The sequence below is a fragment of the Macaca mulatta genome, chromosome 15 (assembly GCF_049350105.2).
Source record: "Macaca mulatta isolate MMU2019108-1 chromosome 15, T2T-MMU8v2.0, whole genome shotgun sequence".
In the NCBI taxonomy this organism is placed as follows: Eukaryota; Metazoa; Chordata; class Mammalia; order Primates; family Cercopithecidae; genus Macaca; species Macaca mulatta.
This window is the reverse complement of record NC_133420.1, coordinates 119,271,356-119,290,717: the sequence shown is the minus strand read 5'-3', so window position 1 is coordinate 119,290,717 and position 19,362 is coordinate 119,271,356. Positions and strand designations below refer to the sequence as shown.

Below are 19,362 nucleotides of genomic sequence, written 5' to 3'. Positions count from 1 at the left end.
TAAAATAGGATGGAAAAAGTTGCTTTGTCCACATTGCAAGGGCAGGGGCAATGCAAAACAAAAGAATCAGTATTGTAAAATAAAAATTACAAGAGAGCATTTTTCAGCTTGGTATGAGAAATACAATTGACCGAGTGAAAAAAATTAACCCTGTTTGTGTTTTACTCAAGTGACCATCTCTGCAGCTTACTGCTAATTTGCCTCCTTGGAATTTACCATTCCTGGTAGCAAAATCATTTGCTCAGAACTGTTCTAGTCGTGCGCAACCACACTTTTCTAATGAAGATTCCTTGCTGAATGTTCTAGCTTTGACCTCATTTCAAAGTTGCTTTAATTTTAAAGCCTGACTCAAGATCTTCAATTATTATATCTTAAAAATCTTAAATGTTTTCTGTTTCTGTTATTAACTATCCTAGGTTAGGGATATTTAAAATAACAGCTGATAATATGGTTTTAAAAAATTGTAAGAATGATTGCTAATGTCTGGCTCTCACTTTAAGAGGACATGGGAGCCTTTGGAAGACGTCTTGCCTGTCTACCTAGGGCTGGTCCCCAGGTCCCGATCTGAGAGTCTGGGCTGGCTGACTGCTGGGTGGCTTTCACAGAAGCCGGCCTGTCTTCTGGTTCCATTTTTCTCTCCACCCCAGTATCTTGGGTTACTCTGGAAAGCTATGTGATGCCCAGGTGCACACCCAGTTAAAGGGCATTCGAGTCTTTGCCCGTGGAAATTTCATAAATGGAATGTGTAATGAGCCATGCATGGCTTATCGCTAAGGAATCCGGGGGAATCTAAAACTTGGATGACAGGGTCTCTTATGGGTCTTTTCTTCTCGTACCTCTTGACACAGCACGACTGTCTTGAAGTCAGCCAGCGGCCAGCAGAGGCGGTCTTTCCATCTGTTTCAGAAAACCCCGTGGCTTGTGCAACCTGGGAAACTTGCCCACAGCCATCCTACGTGGTGAGTCAGCTCTCTGGCTCCATTATCTACTGTCTCTTCCCAGATGTGACTGCCTGTTTAGGAGCAGGCAAAGTTATGCGGACCCAGGGGAGAAGCAGACACTCACCTGATGCACAGTCCTGCTGAGAATTTACCCAAACCCAAGGAGGTGGAAATGGAGCAGAGCTTGGGTCCTTTCCAAGACTGTTAACTGAAGATTTCTGTGGTGACATCACATAGAATTTTGACTAGCATTCGCCAAGAATGAACTGAAAGCAGGATCTGTCTCACTATACACTGAGAACTGTAGAATATGCAAGGCACATGGAACTTATTTTCTTATGTATAAAAGCTTGTATATACTCCTTATACATCTGTCCTAATGCTTTCCAAACAGTCCTCACTCTAAGCCTCACCAAGACCCAGATGGGGAAACAAAGGCACAGAGGGGTGAGTCACTTGACCAAGTCACAGCGCGGGAAAGGGACAGAGTTTTTGTGTCACATCCAGGAAGTTCACCTCTTGGCTATAGTGCTTCTGATTCACCAGTGATTCCCACACGGTGGTCCCTGGGCCAGCGGCATCAAAATCACCCAGGAACTTGATAGAGATGAAAAGTCACTGGCCTCAACCCAGACTTACTGAATCAGAAACTCTGGGGAATGGGGCCCAGAAATATTTGTTTGAACAAGCTTGCCAGGTGATTCTCATGCACACTACAGTTTGAGGAATATTGAACTAGGCCTTTGGAATGAGGTTTTTCTTTACTGAGTGTTTTAGGGGAATTCTTGGGCAAATATCAGAAGAGATTCACTAGAGTCCTTTCTGGGTACAAGTTAATAAATAGGTTTCCTTTCTGAGGTACTGCATGCAATAGTCAGAACTGTAACAAAGTATATTTATGAACACATTAATAAAAAATGTGTTTACTCTGTGAAAATAATATGCCCCTTAGAAAGGCGTTCATATGAACTTGGTGATTGATCTAATAGGGTACAGTCGGGAAGGGTCAAGAGTCACCCCACGCCTTGTATCTCAGGTCAGCCCACCTCTTTCCATCTCTGCTCCCATCCTGGCCCCAACTACGCTCATCTCTCACTCAGAAATCTACAGTGGCTTCCTAACTCGACACCCCTTCTATTCTGAAACTCCTTCAAGCTGTTCTTCACATTGAGGCCAGAGTGATTTTTCTGCAAATCTGAGCTTAAGTAAAGCCCTTAAAGAATTACTGTTGTTCACAGGATACAGAACAAAATGCCTAACAAGGCCCCTGAGTCCGTGGGGCATGGTTTGCCCATTCCTTTACCCCAAGAGACATAGAATGCAATTCTCCGTTTCACTGCTTGCTCCAGTCACCCAAGCAATCTTTTATTTTCTCAAAAACACAAAGCCTTATATGCCTCAGCTACTTTCACATGTTTGTCCCTCTTCTTTAAATGCTTTTCCCCTCGTTTCACTGTTTAAGCCATATATACCCTTCAAACTTCAGTTCAAACCTCGCTTCAAGAAAACCTTTATGTTTTCACCAGAGAGCTTACAGCGTTTGGCATCCCATCAAATATCATCGGGCATGCAAGGAAGGAAAAAAAGCCCCATAATGAAGAGAAAAATCAACAAATTGAAACGGTCCCAGAATGGGCACAGGTGTCAGAACTAGCACACAAGGACGCTAAAACATTGTTATAACTGTATTCCAGAAGTTCAAAAAGTTAACTAGACACATAAAAGTATTTTTTTTTTAGTTTAAGTTCTAGGGTACATGTGCACAAGGTGCAAGTTTGTTACATATGTATACATGTGCCATGTTGGTGTGCTGCACCCATTAACTTGTCATTTACATTAGGTATATCTCCTAATGCTATCCCTCCCCCCTCCCCACACCTCAGCCCCAGGACAGGCCCCAGTGTGTGATGCTCCCCTTCCTGTGTCCAAGTGTTCTCATTGTTCAGTTGCCACCTATGAGTGAGAACATGCAGTGTTTGGTTTTCTATGCTTGCGATAGTTTGCTGAGAATGATGGTTTCCAGCTTCAACCATGTCCCTACAAAGGACACGAACTCATCCTTTTTTATGGCTGTGTAGTATTCCATGGTGTATATGTGCCACATTTTCTTAATCCAGTCTATCATTGATGGGCATTTGGGTTGGTTCCAAGTCTTTGCTACTGTGCATAGTGCCGCAATAAACGTAAGTGTGTATGTGTCTTTATAGCAGCATGATTTATAATCCTTTGGGTATATCCCCAGTAATGGGATGGCTGGGTCAAATGGTATTTCTAGTTGTAGCTCCTTGAGGAATCACCACACTGTCTTCCACATGGTTGAACTAGTTTACAGTCCCACCAACAGTATAAAAGTGTTCCTGTTTCTCCACATCCTCTCCAGCACCTGTTGTTTCCTGACTTTTTAATGATCGCCATTCTAACTGATGTGAGCTGGTATCTCATTGTGGTTTTGGTTTGCATTTCTGTGATGGCCAGTGATGATGAGCATTTTATGAAGATATTTTTTTTAAAAAACACCCAAATTGATGGGGTGTGGTGGCTCACACTTGTAATCCCAGAACGTTGGGAGGCCAAGACAGGAGGATCACTTTAGCCCAGGAGTTTGAGGCTGCAATAAGCTATGATAGCTCCACTGTACTCCAGCCTGAGGGACACAGTGAGATCCTGTCTCTTAAAAAAAGATTTAAAAAAAAGATCCAAACTGAACTTTTAGTGAACTTGAAGACATAACAATAGAAACTATTCAAAATGAAAAAGACAAAAAGAATTTAAAAGAAAAACACAAAAATAGCAACAGTGAGTGGCAGGACAGTTTTATGTGACACTCATATCTCGTGTGCAAAGGGCTCCTTAAGCATATTTGATCTGTGGCTTTATCATTTTATCAAATTTGGAGATTTTTCAGTCATTATTTCTTCAAATATTTTTTCTGCCCTTCCCACAACCTCTCTCCTTTAGGGACTCTAGTTACACATATATTATAAGAAATATTGAAAGAAGTCTTCTAGGCAGAAGGAAAGTGAAATGAAAACCAGATGAAAATGAATAAACTGTACCAGAAATGATAACTAGGAAATACATTGGTAAATATATATACTTTAGTATTTAAATCTTTTGAAAATATGATTGTTTAATCAAGAGTAATACCAATGCACTATCAAATTCATAACATACATATAAGTGAATGTATGACAACAAAACCATAAAGACTATATAAGTGGAAAAGGGCAAATAGAAGTATATTATTTAAGCTTCTTATACTGTCAGTGAACCTGTATAATATGACTTGAAGATAGACTATGTCAAGTTAAAGATTTTAAACCCTACACCAACTATTAAAAGAACAAAACAAGGAGTTACAGCTAAAATCCAACAAAGAAGATAAAATGGAATCATAAAAAATTTCAATTAATTTTTAAAAAGGCAAAAATAGAGGAAAAGGGTAACACTGAATAATGTTACAAATAGAAGGCAAGTAGCAGGAGGAGATACTTAGACCTAACCACAGCAATAATCATATTAAGTATAAATGGTTTAAATGCCACAATAAAAAGTCAGAGATTGTCATATTGAATCAAAAAAAGACCTAATAAACACAAGAAATTCTCTTTAAATATAAATAGACAAACTGATTAAAACTAAAATGTTCAACAATGATACACTGTGCTAACCCTTCTCAAAAAAAGACTGGATGGCCGGGGGCAGTGGCTCACACCTGTAATCCCAGCAATTTGGGAGGCCAAGGCAGGCGGACGACTTGAGGTCAGGAGTTCAAGATCAGACTGGCCAACGTGGTGAAACCCCGTCTCTACTAAAAATACAAATATTAGTCAGGCATGGTGGTGGTGCCTGTGATCCCAGCTACTTGGGAGGCTGAGGCAGGAGAATCACTTAAACCTGGGAGGCAGAGGCTGCAGTGAGACAAGATAACGCCACTGCACCCCAGCCTGGGTAACAGAGGGAGACTGCCTCAAAACAAAACAAAACAAAAGACTGAAGTGGCTATATTAATATCAGACAAAGTTGGTTTCAGAATAAAGAATATTTCCAGTGATAAAGAAGGAATTGGAAATGACTTTATGCACTCTTGTATTATTTGAAAAAAAATCAAATAATACAACATGTAGCCTATATATGTATATTTGAACATGTACCTATTTAGTAATTTAAACGTTCAATACACTTTTCTTTAGGCTACTCCCTATACCTAGCACTATGTAGGTATTTAAACAAAAAAAAAAAGGATAAAGAAGTTGGACACGGCCCCAGACCCAGGGGAGCAAAATCTGTTAAGGAGACAAGATGCTAACTTTGTTTTTTAAGCTAATAAAAGATGTGTCAGATGTTAATTGAAAAATGGGAGTTCAGAGAAAAGAATATTTCTGGCATCAGAGCAATTAGGGAAAGTTTCTAGAAGAGAGCTAAGCCCCAAGAGTATGCACAGATAAAGAGAAAGAGGGAAGAAGAAAAGCATTTTATAATAATTGGAAAATGTTTAATTTATGTGGCTGGATGGGATTTTACTTTGCTTTATTCCTCCTACTTGAGCAGAGAGACCATTTTGGTCTCATTGCTTCCAGGCTTTATGGCTTTTGTGGAGAGTAGTTTGGGTGGATGCAGGGGAACTGCTCTGGTGAACGGGCCATGGCTGTGCAGGCGTTCCAGCAAACTACAGAGAAACAGCAAGGCCCTGGCCGCGTGGAAGCCTGCCTGTCTTGGCATCCGTGGAAAGATTGGTGTGTCTTAATGTGGGGCATAAAACAACACATTTTTTTACACCCCATCCCAGGACAATGACTAAGACCAAGACCAAGGTATTACCTCTGTACAGAGATGACGAAGATCAACTGGGCACCAACCACCACCTTGAGAGTGGGTCACCACACAAGCCCCACAAATTTCACCCGTCTCCAGGGTGAGGGGGCCCTAAAAGAGATGGAATTACCCTGCTCCACCAGCTCAGAGGAATGAGGCCTGACGTAGATATGAAGCTGAATTACAGGTGATTTTTTAAAAACCTACACATCTGAGTGTTAGGGCTGAGATTTGTGTTCATAACACATATGAACAGCTCAATCATTAGAATCATTTTCTGATAATAAGATGATTACTCTTGCTTCTTTCTTAGGCACATTGAAGGAGGTCAGTTTGGAGAACCACAGTGTCGACACTTACTCTCTCTCCCTTCTGTTTCAGATAAACTCAGAGCAGGAAGACAGCAAAGAATAGCAGTGAAAAGCATAGTGCTTAATCCAACTGCCCTTACTCACTGCTGAGACCTGGAAATGATGTTCATCAGATACAAAACAGGAGCGATGATAACTCATTATGTTTGTGTGATGATAAACAGAGAAAATACATTGAAGAGCTTATATGAGTGGCAGACATGGGACATGCTTCCCAGTGGCTGGCCAGCCTGTCGTCTTCTCCATGATGTGTCCAGAGAAAAGCTCTGCACATTACCCTCTCAATGAATGATGATGGCACCAGTGAAATCAGGGGAGGCAGGAAATCATGTTAGTTTGGTTTATAATGCAAGAAGTTACAGAATACAGAGTCCTCAAAACTAAGAATGTGCTAGTTGTATAACAGGGTCCTTCTTGGGACTCAGCCAGGATTCAAACTGTAAAGGAAAATCGGGTGAGCAGGTGGGGTAGTCAAGTGATTCTATTTGCATGAATAAATTTGTGAGATGATACCTTCTTGTCCAGGAACATTGAGCAGTGCTCATGCTGGGTGGATTGTCATTTGGAAACCCTGGGAGATGACATGCCTAACATCAGCTTTCTCGCAGGTGACAGCTGCACCCTCTAACGGCTTCTCAAGTGACAGAGCTCAATAAGTGTAGAAGGGAAAAGTATGAGGATGATCCACGAGCACAGGGTGGACAGCCTCTGTGGTGGGCAGTGCATTAGCAAGGGAGAGACATTCTGTATCGTGCAGGTATGTGCAAGAACCAAAGAAAATAACTGTCATGAGAATTCTGACCTCATTAATACCCACAGACTAGAGACACCAGGAATCTGAGCTTGCAAAAGCATAAGGGAGCATAAGGGCTGTGTTCTCTGGCCCTTGGGGCACAACATTTCACCACACTTTGTATTAATTTAACCTTGATGCAGATCGAAGAGCCCCAGTGATTTCCCAATAAAATGCTCCAGTTGCATAAACTTGCTTGACCTTCAGTAGATGCTCATTCTCTATGGTCCACATCTACTGCAGGCTCACATTCTGGCCAGGGAGAATCTTCCGCGTGATTGAAGCAAGAGGTCCCACATGATTTGCTTTTTGCCTGGCATGGAGGCACTGTTTGCCCTGGTGACAAAGGACACATAGCCTTGTCTTTCCTCTGGAGGCCATTGGATTCATACTCCATCCTGAGATAACTTTGTATTAATCAAGACCTCCTAACATATCTCTTTTTTGAAAATGACAAGCATGCTGTGATGAGGTTCTCAAGGTCTGGTCACAGGTTTCTCTCAGCACACACGGGGACATGGCAGTGCTCAGCACTGCTTTCTTCTGTCTGGCTCGGGTGCTCTGTTGAGACAGGCACAGCGGCCAAGTGAGTATATCTCTTGCAGTCCTGTAGCCTTACCCCTTTTCTTCTCTGTCCCATATCCTTCTCTTTCTTTCCCCTCATCTCCATTCTTTTCTTTCGTTCCTGTCACTGTTTTCTTCTTTGCTTTTGTCCTGTTTCCTGCTTTCAAAACACATTTATAAAGAGAGCATCCTCTGAGCCAAAAGTAACAAAACTGTTTCACATTCTTTATCTGGTAGCAGGCTGCCGTCTAAAGGGCATTGTAAACACTTCACAGACCTTCCCTCCCTGAGGGAACTGCCTGATTCTCCGTTATAGAATGTCATTAGCTCTAATGAGTGCTGGAAAATAGCAACTAACATAAATTATAAAATATCAAAAATTATTGACACCAATAAACTGTTTTGTATTTGCAACATGAATGAATTGGGCTATCATCTTATAATTTTCAAGTACACAAAAAGCAAAAATAGCATACCTGATTAAATGATATTTTCCAATAATTTCTTAATTTAGAATAGTCAAGTAGGCAGGCAGTTTCCCAGCCTCCATTGCAGTTAGGTTGAGATCATGTGACTGAGTTCCAGCTGATGGAAAATAGGTGAAAACTGCACACTTCCAGATGTGGGATTTTTGTTTGTTTGGTTGGTTTTTTGGTGTGTGTGTTTTTTTTTTTTGGTTTTGAGTTTTTTTTGTTTTTTGTTTGTTCGTTTGTTTGTTTTTGACAGTCTTGCTCTGTTGCCTAGGCTGGAGGCTGGAGGGCAGTGGCATGATCTCAGCTCACTACAACCTCCACCTCCCGGGTTCAAGCAATTCTCCTGCCTCAGCAACCCAAGTAGCTAAGACTGCAGGGGCACGCCACCACGCCTGGCTAATTTTTGTATTTTTAGTAGAGATGGGGTTTCACTGTGTTGGCCAGCTGCTCTCGAACTCCTGACCTCAGGTGATCTGCCTGCCTCTGCTTCCTAAAGTGCTGGGATTATAGGCATGAGCCACTACGCCCAGCCCAAGGGTGATCTTTAAAAACATCTCTCACAGGCTCTTTTTACTCCATGGTACAATATGTAGGAGGATTGCCTAATCCATAATGCATTGTGTGCCAAACAATATATAATTTTAAATTGTGTTAATATCCTGAGATTTCAGGGTTTGTTGTTTGCAAAACAGTATAACTTATCCTGACTCATACAACAGAAAATTATAAGTTAAGCATCTACTAAAGCTAATAAAAGTCTTAGAATAAAACAAAGAAATAAATCTTCATAATCTTGGATTTGGCACTGGATTCTTAGATATGACACTAAAAAGCAACAGCAGCAAAAGAAAAAAGTAGATAAATCAGACTTCATCTAATTTTTGTGTATCAAGGCTTATTATCAGGAAAGTGAAAAGACAACCTACAGACTGGGAGAAAATATGTTCAAATCAGATAATAAGATTTTAATATCTAGATTTCATTTACATTTGTTTTGTTTTTTCTTGCTATTTACTGATTGAAGAAATTGGATCTTTGAGACCCAGCTGGGACTTGGGAATATAGAAAGAAATCCTTCAACTCAACAACAAAAAGAGAAACAACCCAATCAAAGAATTGTCAAAGGACTTGAATAGTCAACACTCCAAAGAAGATATATAAATGGGCAGTAAGCAGCTGAAGAGATGCTCAACATCACTAATGATTAGGAAAATGAAAATCAAAACCACAATGAGCTATCACTTCATACAGGTTAGGATGACTAAGGAAAAAAAAAATCACAAGTGTTGTCAAGAATGTGGAGAAATCAGAATGCTAGGATATTGTGGGTGGGAATGTAAGATGGTGCCACACTATGGAAAACAGTTTGGTGGTTCTTCAAAAAGCTAAACAGAATTACCATATAACTCAGCAATTCTACACCTAGGTATATACCCAAAAAATCTGAAAACAAGGACTCAAAGAGATACTTCTATGCCAGTGCTCATTGCAGCACTATTTATGACAGCCAAAAGGGGCAAACAAGCCAGGTGCCCATCAACAGATGAGTGGATAAATGAAGTGTTGTTTATGCCTACAGTGGGATATTTATTACTCGGCCATAAAAAGGAATGAAGCTCTGACACATGCAACAACGTGGATGAGGCTTGAAAACATTATGCTAAGTGAAATCAGCCAGACACAAAAGAACAAATACTGTAGATTCCACTTATATGAAATGTTCAGAATAGGACAATTCCTGAAAACAAAAAGTTAAGTTAAAGGTTGCTAGGGGCTGGGGGGAGGGGGAATAGAAAATTCTTACTTAATGAGTAGAGTTTCTGTTTGGGATGATGAAACAATCATAAATAAATAGTGGTGATGGTGCACAAGATTATGCAAGTAATTAATGGCACTAATTGTATACTTAAAATGGCTTAAATGGCAAATCATATACAGTATTACATATAGAGAGAGAAAGAGAGAGAGAGAGAGATTACTGCTCTAAAAAATGGGGAGGAAGTCTATCACTTAAATTTAAATTTGAAGTCACAGTTTGGATTCATTATGTATTTAATCTTTATATTTTATTTTTCTATTTCCTAGCTCTGACTACTGAAAAGGCCAAATAACAAAAATCAACACAACAGCAATAACTTAAGTTGTCTCTAAGTACCTTTTCCCCAGGAAAAAAAAAAAAAACTAAGAACCCTTAAAGAAAGGTGCATTTCAAGATCTGAGCAGGAAATATATAGGACAATCCTGGAATGTCTTGTTATAGAAAGAGAAAAGCCTCTTATGAGGTCCACTAGAACCATGCCAAATGAGTTCAGGAGGCACCTTGTTAATCTCCCATTTACCAAGGATGGGACCATTTGAACATCAATAAAAATAACTGCAACAATTTGAAGTACATAAAATATGTTTATTCCCATGAGTCCATAATAATACTTAAAAAAAAAACTTCTTTGCCACACTTAAAGGATGCTAAGAAGCCAACTCATTATTTTGAAAACTAGAGAATAAAAAAGAATCAAACATTTTAATCCTGCTTTTCCTATACAAATGAGATGTCAAAATAACAAAAAATGTGTGAGGAAACTTTCTCTTTATAGAATTATTCCAGCTTTAAAAATGAAGATGAAAATGAAGAAAAGGAGAAGGAGAACGTGGAGGAGGAGAAGGAGAAGAAGGGGGAGAGGGAAGGGGAGAAGGAGAAGAGGAAGAGGAAGAGGAACAAGACGAAGAGGAAGAGGAACAAGAAGAAGAAGAAGAGGAGGGGGAGGCAGAGGAGGAGGAGAGGAGGAGGAAAAGGAAGAAGAAGATGAAGAAGAAATATTGATAGGACAGACACAAACAAATGGCTGAATGGTGGCACCATTTCCTGAGGTGGGGCACACTAAGGCGAGAAGGAAGGCAGAGAGAAGGCATGAGTTCTGTTAAGGATTACATTCACCTGCTTCAGTTGTCGTTACAAAGGACCACAGATGGGCTGTTGGGGGAGTTGCTGAAACAGCAGAAATCTATTGTCTCACAGTCTTGAAGGCTGGATGTCCAAGATCAAGGTGTTGGCAGGGTTGGTTTCTCTAAGGCCTCTCTCCTTGGCTTGCAGATCACTGTCTTCTCCCTGTATACTCACATGGTCATCCCTCTGTGTGTGTCTGTGTCCTCATCTCCTCTGCCTATAACACACCAGTCAGGTTGGATTAGAGTCCACTGGAAGGATCTCATTTTACCTTAATCACCTCTTTAAAGACCCTGTCTCCAAATACATCACATTCTGAATTACTGAGGGTTAGGACTTCAAAATATGATTTGTTGTTGTTGTTGTTGGGGGGGGATGCACTTCAGCCCACAACAAGGACATGCTTCCTTTAAGATCCAAATGAAAATGTTTATCAGGCCATTGTACCATGAAGCCTAGAGCACAGAAGAGAGGACTGCGCTGGGAGTGGACAGACAGTTTGAGAGGGAAACTAATTGAGAGGTGCAGGTGGCTGTAGGAAACCCCAACCCAGGACAAGCTGGGTTGGGGGTGGTGAGTCAGAACACTCAGATCATCATGCCTGCTCAATGCCATTCTCCAGCAACAGGAAGGAGGGCTCCTCAGAGAAATATCTGGTCCCAGGTCTGGTGCAGGGAACACATAAGATGAGCCTGGAGGGTCACACAGCCCTGGAAATTAAGGAAGTGTTAGAAGAGGATGGAGACACAGCAAGAGGACCCAGGAGCCAGCTGAAAAAGGCATCCACTGGTCAAATTTGGAATAATTTGAACTAAATAGTGATAATGAGGGATTATAACCTATATCATAGACAAGGAATCCATGTACCCACACAGATATGAGCAAATAAATATGGGAGAAGGGCCAGCTCTTCCTTGCAGGGGAATGCCAACCCATATATGCAAAAGAAATGACAGAATTAGAAAACCACTTGGCACCCACAACTGTAATGACTGTTTTAGGCAAAAATCATCAAAAGATGCTAAAATCAACCGGCAAATGTGTGATAAGAAGCAGGATATTTGCATAGTCTCAAAGTATCACCTCCCAAGATTCTCATTAATAACAAAGGGGAAAATAGGAACTTAGCAGTGAAGAAACCTGTGGCACTGTGTTCACCAAGTAACTGTCGCTACCATCACCAGCGATGGGGCAAATTGCTACCACGTTCCTCCTGATCTGACACAGCACAACTTCTGTTGTATCTCTGCCAAAAATGCATGAACTGTATGCCCATGCACGCATCACAAACACACACTGCACACGCACATGCACACACACGTACACACACACATGTTCTGCAGAAACATCAGGCAAACCCATTTGGAGGAATATTCAACAAAATAATGAACACCACTCTTCACAAACATCAAAGCCACGGAAGATTAAAAAAAGACTAAAGAACTATTCCAGATTAAAGGATACCAAGGAGACCAGACAACGAAAAGCAATGTGGGATGCTGGATCAGAAAAATAACAATAGTGCGACACCTAGAAATACTGGAATAAGGTCTGTAGATTAGACAATAGAATGGTATTGATGTTAATCTCCTGCTTTGATAGTTGCACTATAGTTATAAAAGAGAATACCCCTGGGTTTTGGATATGCACACTTAAGTGTTCCAATAAGAAAACCACATGTCTGCAATTTATTCTTTTTTTTTTTAATTTATTTATTATTATTATACTTTAAGTTGTAGGGTACATGTGCATAACGTGCAGGTTTGTTACATATGTATACTTGTGCCATGTTGGTGTGCTGCACCCATCAACTCGTCATTTACATCAGGTATAACTCCCAATGCAATCCCTCCCCCCTCCCCCCTCCCCATGATAGGCCCCTGTGTGTGATGTTCCCCTTCCTGAGTCCAAGTGATCTCATTGTTCAGTTCCCACCTATGAGTGAGAACATGAGGTGTTTGGTTTTCTGTTCTTGTGATAGTTTGCTAAGAATGATGGTTTCCAGCTGCATCCATGTCCCTACAAAGGACACAAACTCATCCTTTTTGATGGCTGCATAGTATTCCATGGTGTATATGTGCCACATTTTCTTAATCCAATCTGTCACTGATGGACATTTGGGTTGATTCCAAGTCTTTGCTATTGTGAATAGTGCTGCAATAAACATACGTGTGCATGTGTCTTTATAGCAGCATAATTTATAATCCTTTGGGTATATACCCAGTAATGGGATGGCTGGGTCATATGGTACATCTAGTTCTAGATCCTTGAGGAATCGCCATACTGTTTTCCATAATGGTTGAACTAGTTTACAATCCCACCAACAGTGTAAAAGTGTTCCTATTTCTCCACATCCTCTCCAGCACCTGTTGTTTCCTGACTTTTTAATGATCGCCATTCTAACTGGTGTGAGATGGTATCTCATTGTGGTTTTGATTTGCATTTCTCTGATGGCCAGTGATGATGAGCATTTTTTCATGTGTCTGTTGGCTGTATGAATGTCTTCTTTTGAGAAATGTCTGTTCATATCCTTTGCCCACTTTTTGATGGGGTTGTTTTTTTCTTGTAAATTTGTTTGAGTTCTTTGTAGGTTCTGGATATTAGCCCTTTGTCACATGAGTAGATTGCAAAAATTTTCTCCCATTCTGTAGGTTGCCTGTTCACTCTGATGGTAGTTTCTTTTGCTGTGCCAAAGCTCTTTAGTTTAATGAGATCCCATTTGTCAATTTTGGCTTTTGCTGCCATTGCTTTTGGTGTTTTAGACATGAAGTCTTTGCCCATGCCTATGTCCTGAATGGTACTACCTAGGTTTTCCTCTAGGATTTTGATGGTATTAGGTCTAACATTTAAGTCTCTAATCCATCTTGAATTAATTTTCGTATAAGGAGTAAGGAAAGGATCCAGTTTCAGCTTTCTACTTATGGCTAGCCAATTTTCCCAGCACCATTTATTAAATAGGGAATCCTTTCCCCATTTCTTGTTTCTCTCAGGTTTGTCAAAGATCAGATGGCTGTAGATGTGTGGTATTATTTCTGAGGACTCTGTTCTGTTCCATTGGTCTATATCTCTGTTTTGGTACCAGTACCATGCTGTTTTGGTTACTGTAGCCTTGTAGTGTAGTTTGAAGTCAGGTAGCGTGATGCCTCCAGCTTTGTTCTTTTGACTTAGGATTGTCTTGGAGATGCGGGCTCTTTTTTGGTTCCATATGAACTTTAAAGCAGTTTTTTCCAATTCTGTGAAGAAACTCATTGGTAGCTTGATGGGAATGGCATTGAATCTATAAATTACCTTGGGCAGTATGGCCATTTTCACGATATTGATTCTTCCTATCCATGAGCATGGTATGTTCTTCCATTTGTTTGTGTCCTCTTTTATTTCACTGAGCAGTGGTTTGTAGTTCTCCTTGAAGAGGTCCTTTACATCCCTTGTAAGTTGGACTCCTAGGTATTTTATTCTCTTTGAAGCAATTGTGAATGGAAGTTCATTCCTGATTTGGCTCTCTGTTTGTCTGTTACTGATGTATAAGAATGCTTGTGATTTTTGCACATTAATTTTGTATCCTGAGACTTTGCTGAAGTTGCTTATCAGCTTAAGGAGATTTTGGGCTGAGACAATGGGGTTTTCTAAATATACAATCATGTCATCTGCAAACAGGGACAGTTTGACTTCTTCTTTTCCTAACTGAATACCCTTGATTTCTTTCTCTTGCCTAATCGCCCTAGCCAGAACTTCCAGCACTATGTTGAATAGGAGTGGTGAGAGAGGGCATCCCTGTCTTGTGCCAGTTTTCAAAGGGAATTTTTCCAGTTTTTGCCCATTCAGTATGATATTGGCTGTGGGTTTGTCATAAATAGCTCTTATTATTTTGAGGTACGTTCCATCAATACCGAATTTATTGAGCGTTTTTAGCATGAAGGGCTGTTGAATTTTGTCAAAAGCCTTTTCTGCATCTATTGAGATAATCATGTGGTTCTTGTCTTTGGTTCTGTTTATATGCTGGATTATGTTTATTGATTTGTGAATGCTGAACCAGCCTTGCATCCCAGGGATGAAGCCCACTTGATCATGGTGGATAAGCTTTTTGATGTGTTGCTGAATCCGGTTTGCCAGTATTTTACTGAGGATTTTTGCATCGATGTTCATCAGGGATATTGGTCTAAAATTCTCTTTTTTTGTTGTGTCTCTGCCAGGCTTTGGTATCAGGATGATGTTGGCCTCATAAAATGAGTTAGGGAGGATTCCCTCTTTTTCTATTGATTGGAATAGTTTCAGAAGGAATGGTACCAACTCCTCCTTGTACCTCTGGTAGAATTCAGCTGTGAATCCATCTGGTCCTGGACTTTTTTTGGTTGGTAGGCTATTAATTATTGCCTCAATTTCAGAGCCTACTATTGGTCTATTCAGGGATTCAACTTCTTCCTGGTTTAGTCTTGGAAGAGTGTAAGTGTCCAGGAAATTATCCATTTCTTCTAGATTTTCCAGTTTATTTGCGTAGAGGTGTTTATAGTATTCTCTGATGGTAGTTTGTATTTCTGTGGGGTCGGTGGTGATATCCCCTTTATCATTTTTAATTGCGTCGATTTGATTCTTCTCTCTTTTCTTCTTTATTAGTCTTGCTAGTGGTCTGTCAATTTTGTTGATCTTTTCAAAAAACCAACTCCTGGATTCATTGATTTTTTGGAGAGTTTGTTGTGTCTCTATCTCCTTCAGTTCTGCTCTGATCTTAGTTGTTTCTTGCCTTCTGCTAGCTTTCGAATGTGTTTGCTCTTGCTTCTCTAGTTCTTTTAATTGCGATGTTAGAGTGTCAATTTTAGATCTTTCCTGCTTTCTCTTGTGGGCATTTAGTGCTATAAATTTCCCTCTACACACTGCTTTAAATGTGTCCCAGAGATTCTGGTATGTTGTATCTTTGTTCTCATTGGTTTCAAAGAACATCTTTATTTCTGCCTTCATTTCATTATGTACCCAGTAGTCATTCAGGAGCAGGTTGTTCAGTTTCCATGTAGTTGAGCGGTTTTGATTGAGTTTCTTAGTCCTGAGTTCTAGTTTGATTGCACTGTGGTCTGAGAGACAGTTTGTTATAATTTCTGTTCTTGTACATTTGCTGAGGAGTGCTTTACTTCCAATTACGTGGTCGATTTTGGAGTAAGTATGATGTGGTGCTGAGAAGAATGTATATTCTGTTGATTTGGGGTGGAGAGTTCTATAGATGTCTATTAGGTCTGCTTGCTGCAGAGATGAGTTCAATTCCTGGATATCCTTGTTAACTTTCTGTCTCGTTGATCTGTCTAATGTTGACAGTGGAGTGTTGAGGTCTCCCATTATTATTGTATGGGAGTCTAAGTCTCTTTGTAAGTCTCTAAGGACTTGCTTTATGAATCTGGGTGCTCCTGTATTGGGTGCATATATATTTAGGATAGTTACCTCTTCCTGTTGAATTGATCCCTTTACCATTATGTAATGGCCTTCTTTGTCTCTTTTGATCTTTGATGGTTTAAAGTCTGTTTTATCAGAGACTAGTATTGCAACTCCCGCTTTTTTTTGTTCTCCATTTGCTTGGTAAATCTTCCTCCATCCCTTTATTTTGAGCCTATGTATGTCTCTGCGTGTGAGATGGGTCTCCTGAATACAGCAGACTGATGGGTCTTGACTCTTTATCCAGTTTGCCAGTCTGTGTCTTTTAATTGGAGCATTTAGTCCATTTACATTTAAGGTTAAGATTGTTATGTGTGAACTTGAGCCTGCCATTATGATATTAACTGGTTATTATGCTCGTTAGTTGATGCAGTTTCTTCCTAGCCTCGATGGTCTTTACATTTTGGCATGTTTTTGCAATGGCTGGTACCGGTTGTTCCTTCCCATGTTTAGTGCTTCCTTCAGGGTCTCTTGTAAGGCAGGCCTGGTGGTGACAAAATCTCTAAGCATTTGCTTATCTGTAAAGGATTTTATTTCTCCTTCACTTATGAAACTTAGTTTGGCTGGATATGAAATTCTGGGTTTAAAATTCTTTTCTTTAAGAATGTTGAATATTGGCCCCCACTCTCTTCTGGCTTGTAGAGTTTCTGCCGAGAGATCTGCTGTTAGTCTGATGGGCTTCCCTTTGTGGGTAACCCGACCTTTCTCTCTGGCTGCCCTTAAGATTTTTTCCTTCATTTCAACTTTGGTGAATCTGGTAATTATGTGTCTTGGAGTTGCTCTTCTCGAGGAGTATCTTTGTGGCGTTCTCTTTATTTCCTGGATTTGAATGTTGGCCTGCCCTACTAGGTTGGGGAAGTTCTCCTGGATGATATCCTGAAGAGTGTTTTCCAACTTGGTTCCATTTTCCCCCTCACTTTCAGGCACCCCAATCAGACGTAGATTTGGTCTTTTTACATAATCCCATACTTCTTGCAGGCTTTGTTCATTTCTTTTTCTTCTTTTTTCTTTTGGTTTCTCTTCTCGCTTCATTTCATTCATTTGATCCTCAATCGCAGATACTCTTTCTTCCAGTTGATCGAGTCGGTTACTGAAGCTTGTGCATTTGTCACGTATTTCTCGTGTCATGGTTTTCATCTCTTTCATTTCGTTTATGACCTTCTCTGCATTAATTACTCTAGCCATCAATTCTTCCACTTTTTTTTCAAGATTTTTAGTTTCTTTGCGCTGGGTACGTAATTCCTCCTTTAGCTCTGAGAAATTTGATGGACTGAAGCCTTCTTTTCTCATCTCGTCAAAGTCATTCTCTGTCCAGCTTTGATCCGTTGCTGGCGATGAGCTGCGCTCCTTTGCCGGGGGAGATGCGCTCTTATTTTTTGAATTTCCAGCTTTTCTGCTCTGCTTTTTCCGCATCTTTGTGGTTTCATCTGCCTCTGGTCTTGATGATGGTGATGTACTGATGAGGTTTTGGTGTAGGTGTCCTTCCTGTTTGATAGTTTTCCTTCTAACAGTCAGGACCCTCAGCTGTAGGTCTGTTGGAGATTGCTTGAGGTCCACTCCAGACCCTGTTTGCCTGGGTATCAGCAGCAGAGGCTGCAGAAGATAGAATATTTCTGAACAGCGAGTGTACCTGTCTGATTCTTGCTTTGGAAGCTTCCTCTCAGGGGTGTACTCCACCCTGTGAGGTGTGGGGTGTCAGACTGCCCCTAGTGGGGGATGTCTCCCAGTTAGGCTACTCAGGGGTCAGGGACCCACTTGAGCAGGCAGGCAGTCTGTTCTCAGATCTCAACCTCCGTGTTGGGAGATCCACTGCTCTCTTCAAAGCTGTCAGACAGAGTCGTTTGCGTCTGCAGAGATTTTGGCTGTGTTTGTTAGTGCCCTGTCCCCAGAGGTGGAGTCTACAGAGACAGGCAGGTTTCCTTGAGCTGCTGTGAGCTCCACCCAGTTCGAGCTTCCCAGCAGCTTTGTTTACCTACTTAAGCCTCAGCAATGGCGGGCGCCCCTCCCCCAGCCTCGCTGCTGCCTTGCCGGTAGATCACAGACTGCTGTGCTAGCAATGAGGGAGGCTCCGTGGGTGTGGGACCCTCCCGGCCAGGTGTGGGATATGATCTCCTGGTGCGCCTGTTTGCTTAAAGCGCAGTATTGGGGTGGGAGTTACCCGATTTTCCAGGTGTTATGTGTCTCAGTTCCCCTGGCTAGGAAAAGGGATTCCCTTCCCCCTTGCGCTTCCCAGGTGAGGCAATGCCTCGCCCTGCTTCAGCTCTCGCTGGTCGGGCTGCAGCAGCTGACCAGCACCGATCGTCCGGCACTCCCCAGTGAGATGAACCCAGTACCTCAGTTGAAAATGCAGAAATCACCGGTCTTCTGTGTCGCTCACGCTGGGAGTTGGAGACTGGAGCTGTTCCTATTCGGCCATCTTGCTCCGCCCCCCGCATGCTCTATTCTTAAATACATCAAAAAAAACTATGAACTATACACACGAACAAGTGTGCACACATACACACATGCACACATGGGGCTGGGATGAGAACCAAATACTCGGTAACATTATACTATTTTTTGCAATTTCTTGTAAGTCCAAAATTATTTCAAAACAAGAAATTGTTAAAAGGAAAGAAATGACAGCAGCAATAACAAAACAGAGTGGGATGTGTGGAAGTACCCGGTGAGCTCCTGTGTTGCTCTAGTTCTCAACCTGGAACAGCTTACCATGTACATGCAGCTGTAATGAAACAACTAATTCAAACAAAATTCTTCTTGTCATTAAAGGCAGGCATCTGGTGGACCTTCTTCTTCTTAGATTGTGATTCAAAAGCCCAAACCATTCCTCACTGGTCTGAAAAGTGAGTCAATTGCCGAAGCCTCCTGAACCTGGATGTGGGAGGGTTCTGCTTCTAGAGAGGTGATTTCCTTTCCTTTCAAAGCAGCTGGCTAATGACCACATGCCCCTAGAGGCATGAAGACAGGGGAGCAACTGACCTTGGAAGGGAAAACTAGGAACCATAACACAGTTTCTTATCTCCTCATATCCTTGGCCTCATTCGAT

At 41.2% G+C, this 19,362-nt stretch overlaps 1 long non-coding RNA gene across 1 annotated transcript in view; it reads left to right on the top strand.

Annotated features, from left to right (window-relative positions):
* Nucleotides 1-1,187: 1,187 nt before the first annotated feature.
* Nucleotides 1,188-19,362, top strand: part of LOC100426206 (uncharacterized) — a 31,543-nt gene continuing 13,368 nt past the window's right edge. The window contains exons 1-2 of the long non-coding RNA XR_003723062.2: nt 1,188-1,388; nt 6,138-6,884. This is a non-coding gene — a long non-coding RNA (uncharacterized LOC100426206). The remainder of the gene's footprint in view (nt 1,389-6,137; nt 6,885-19,362) is intronic.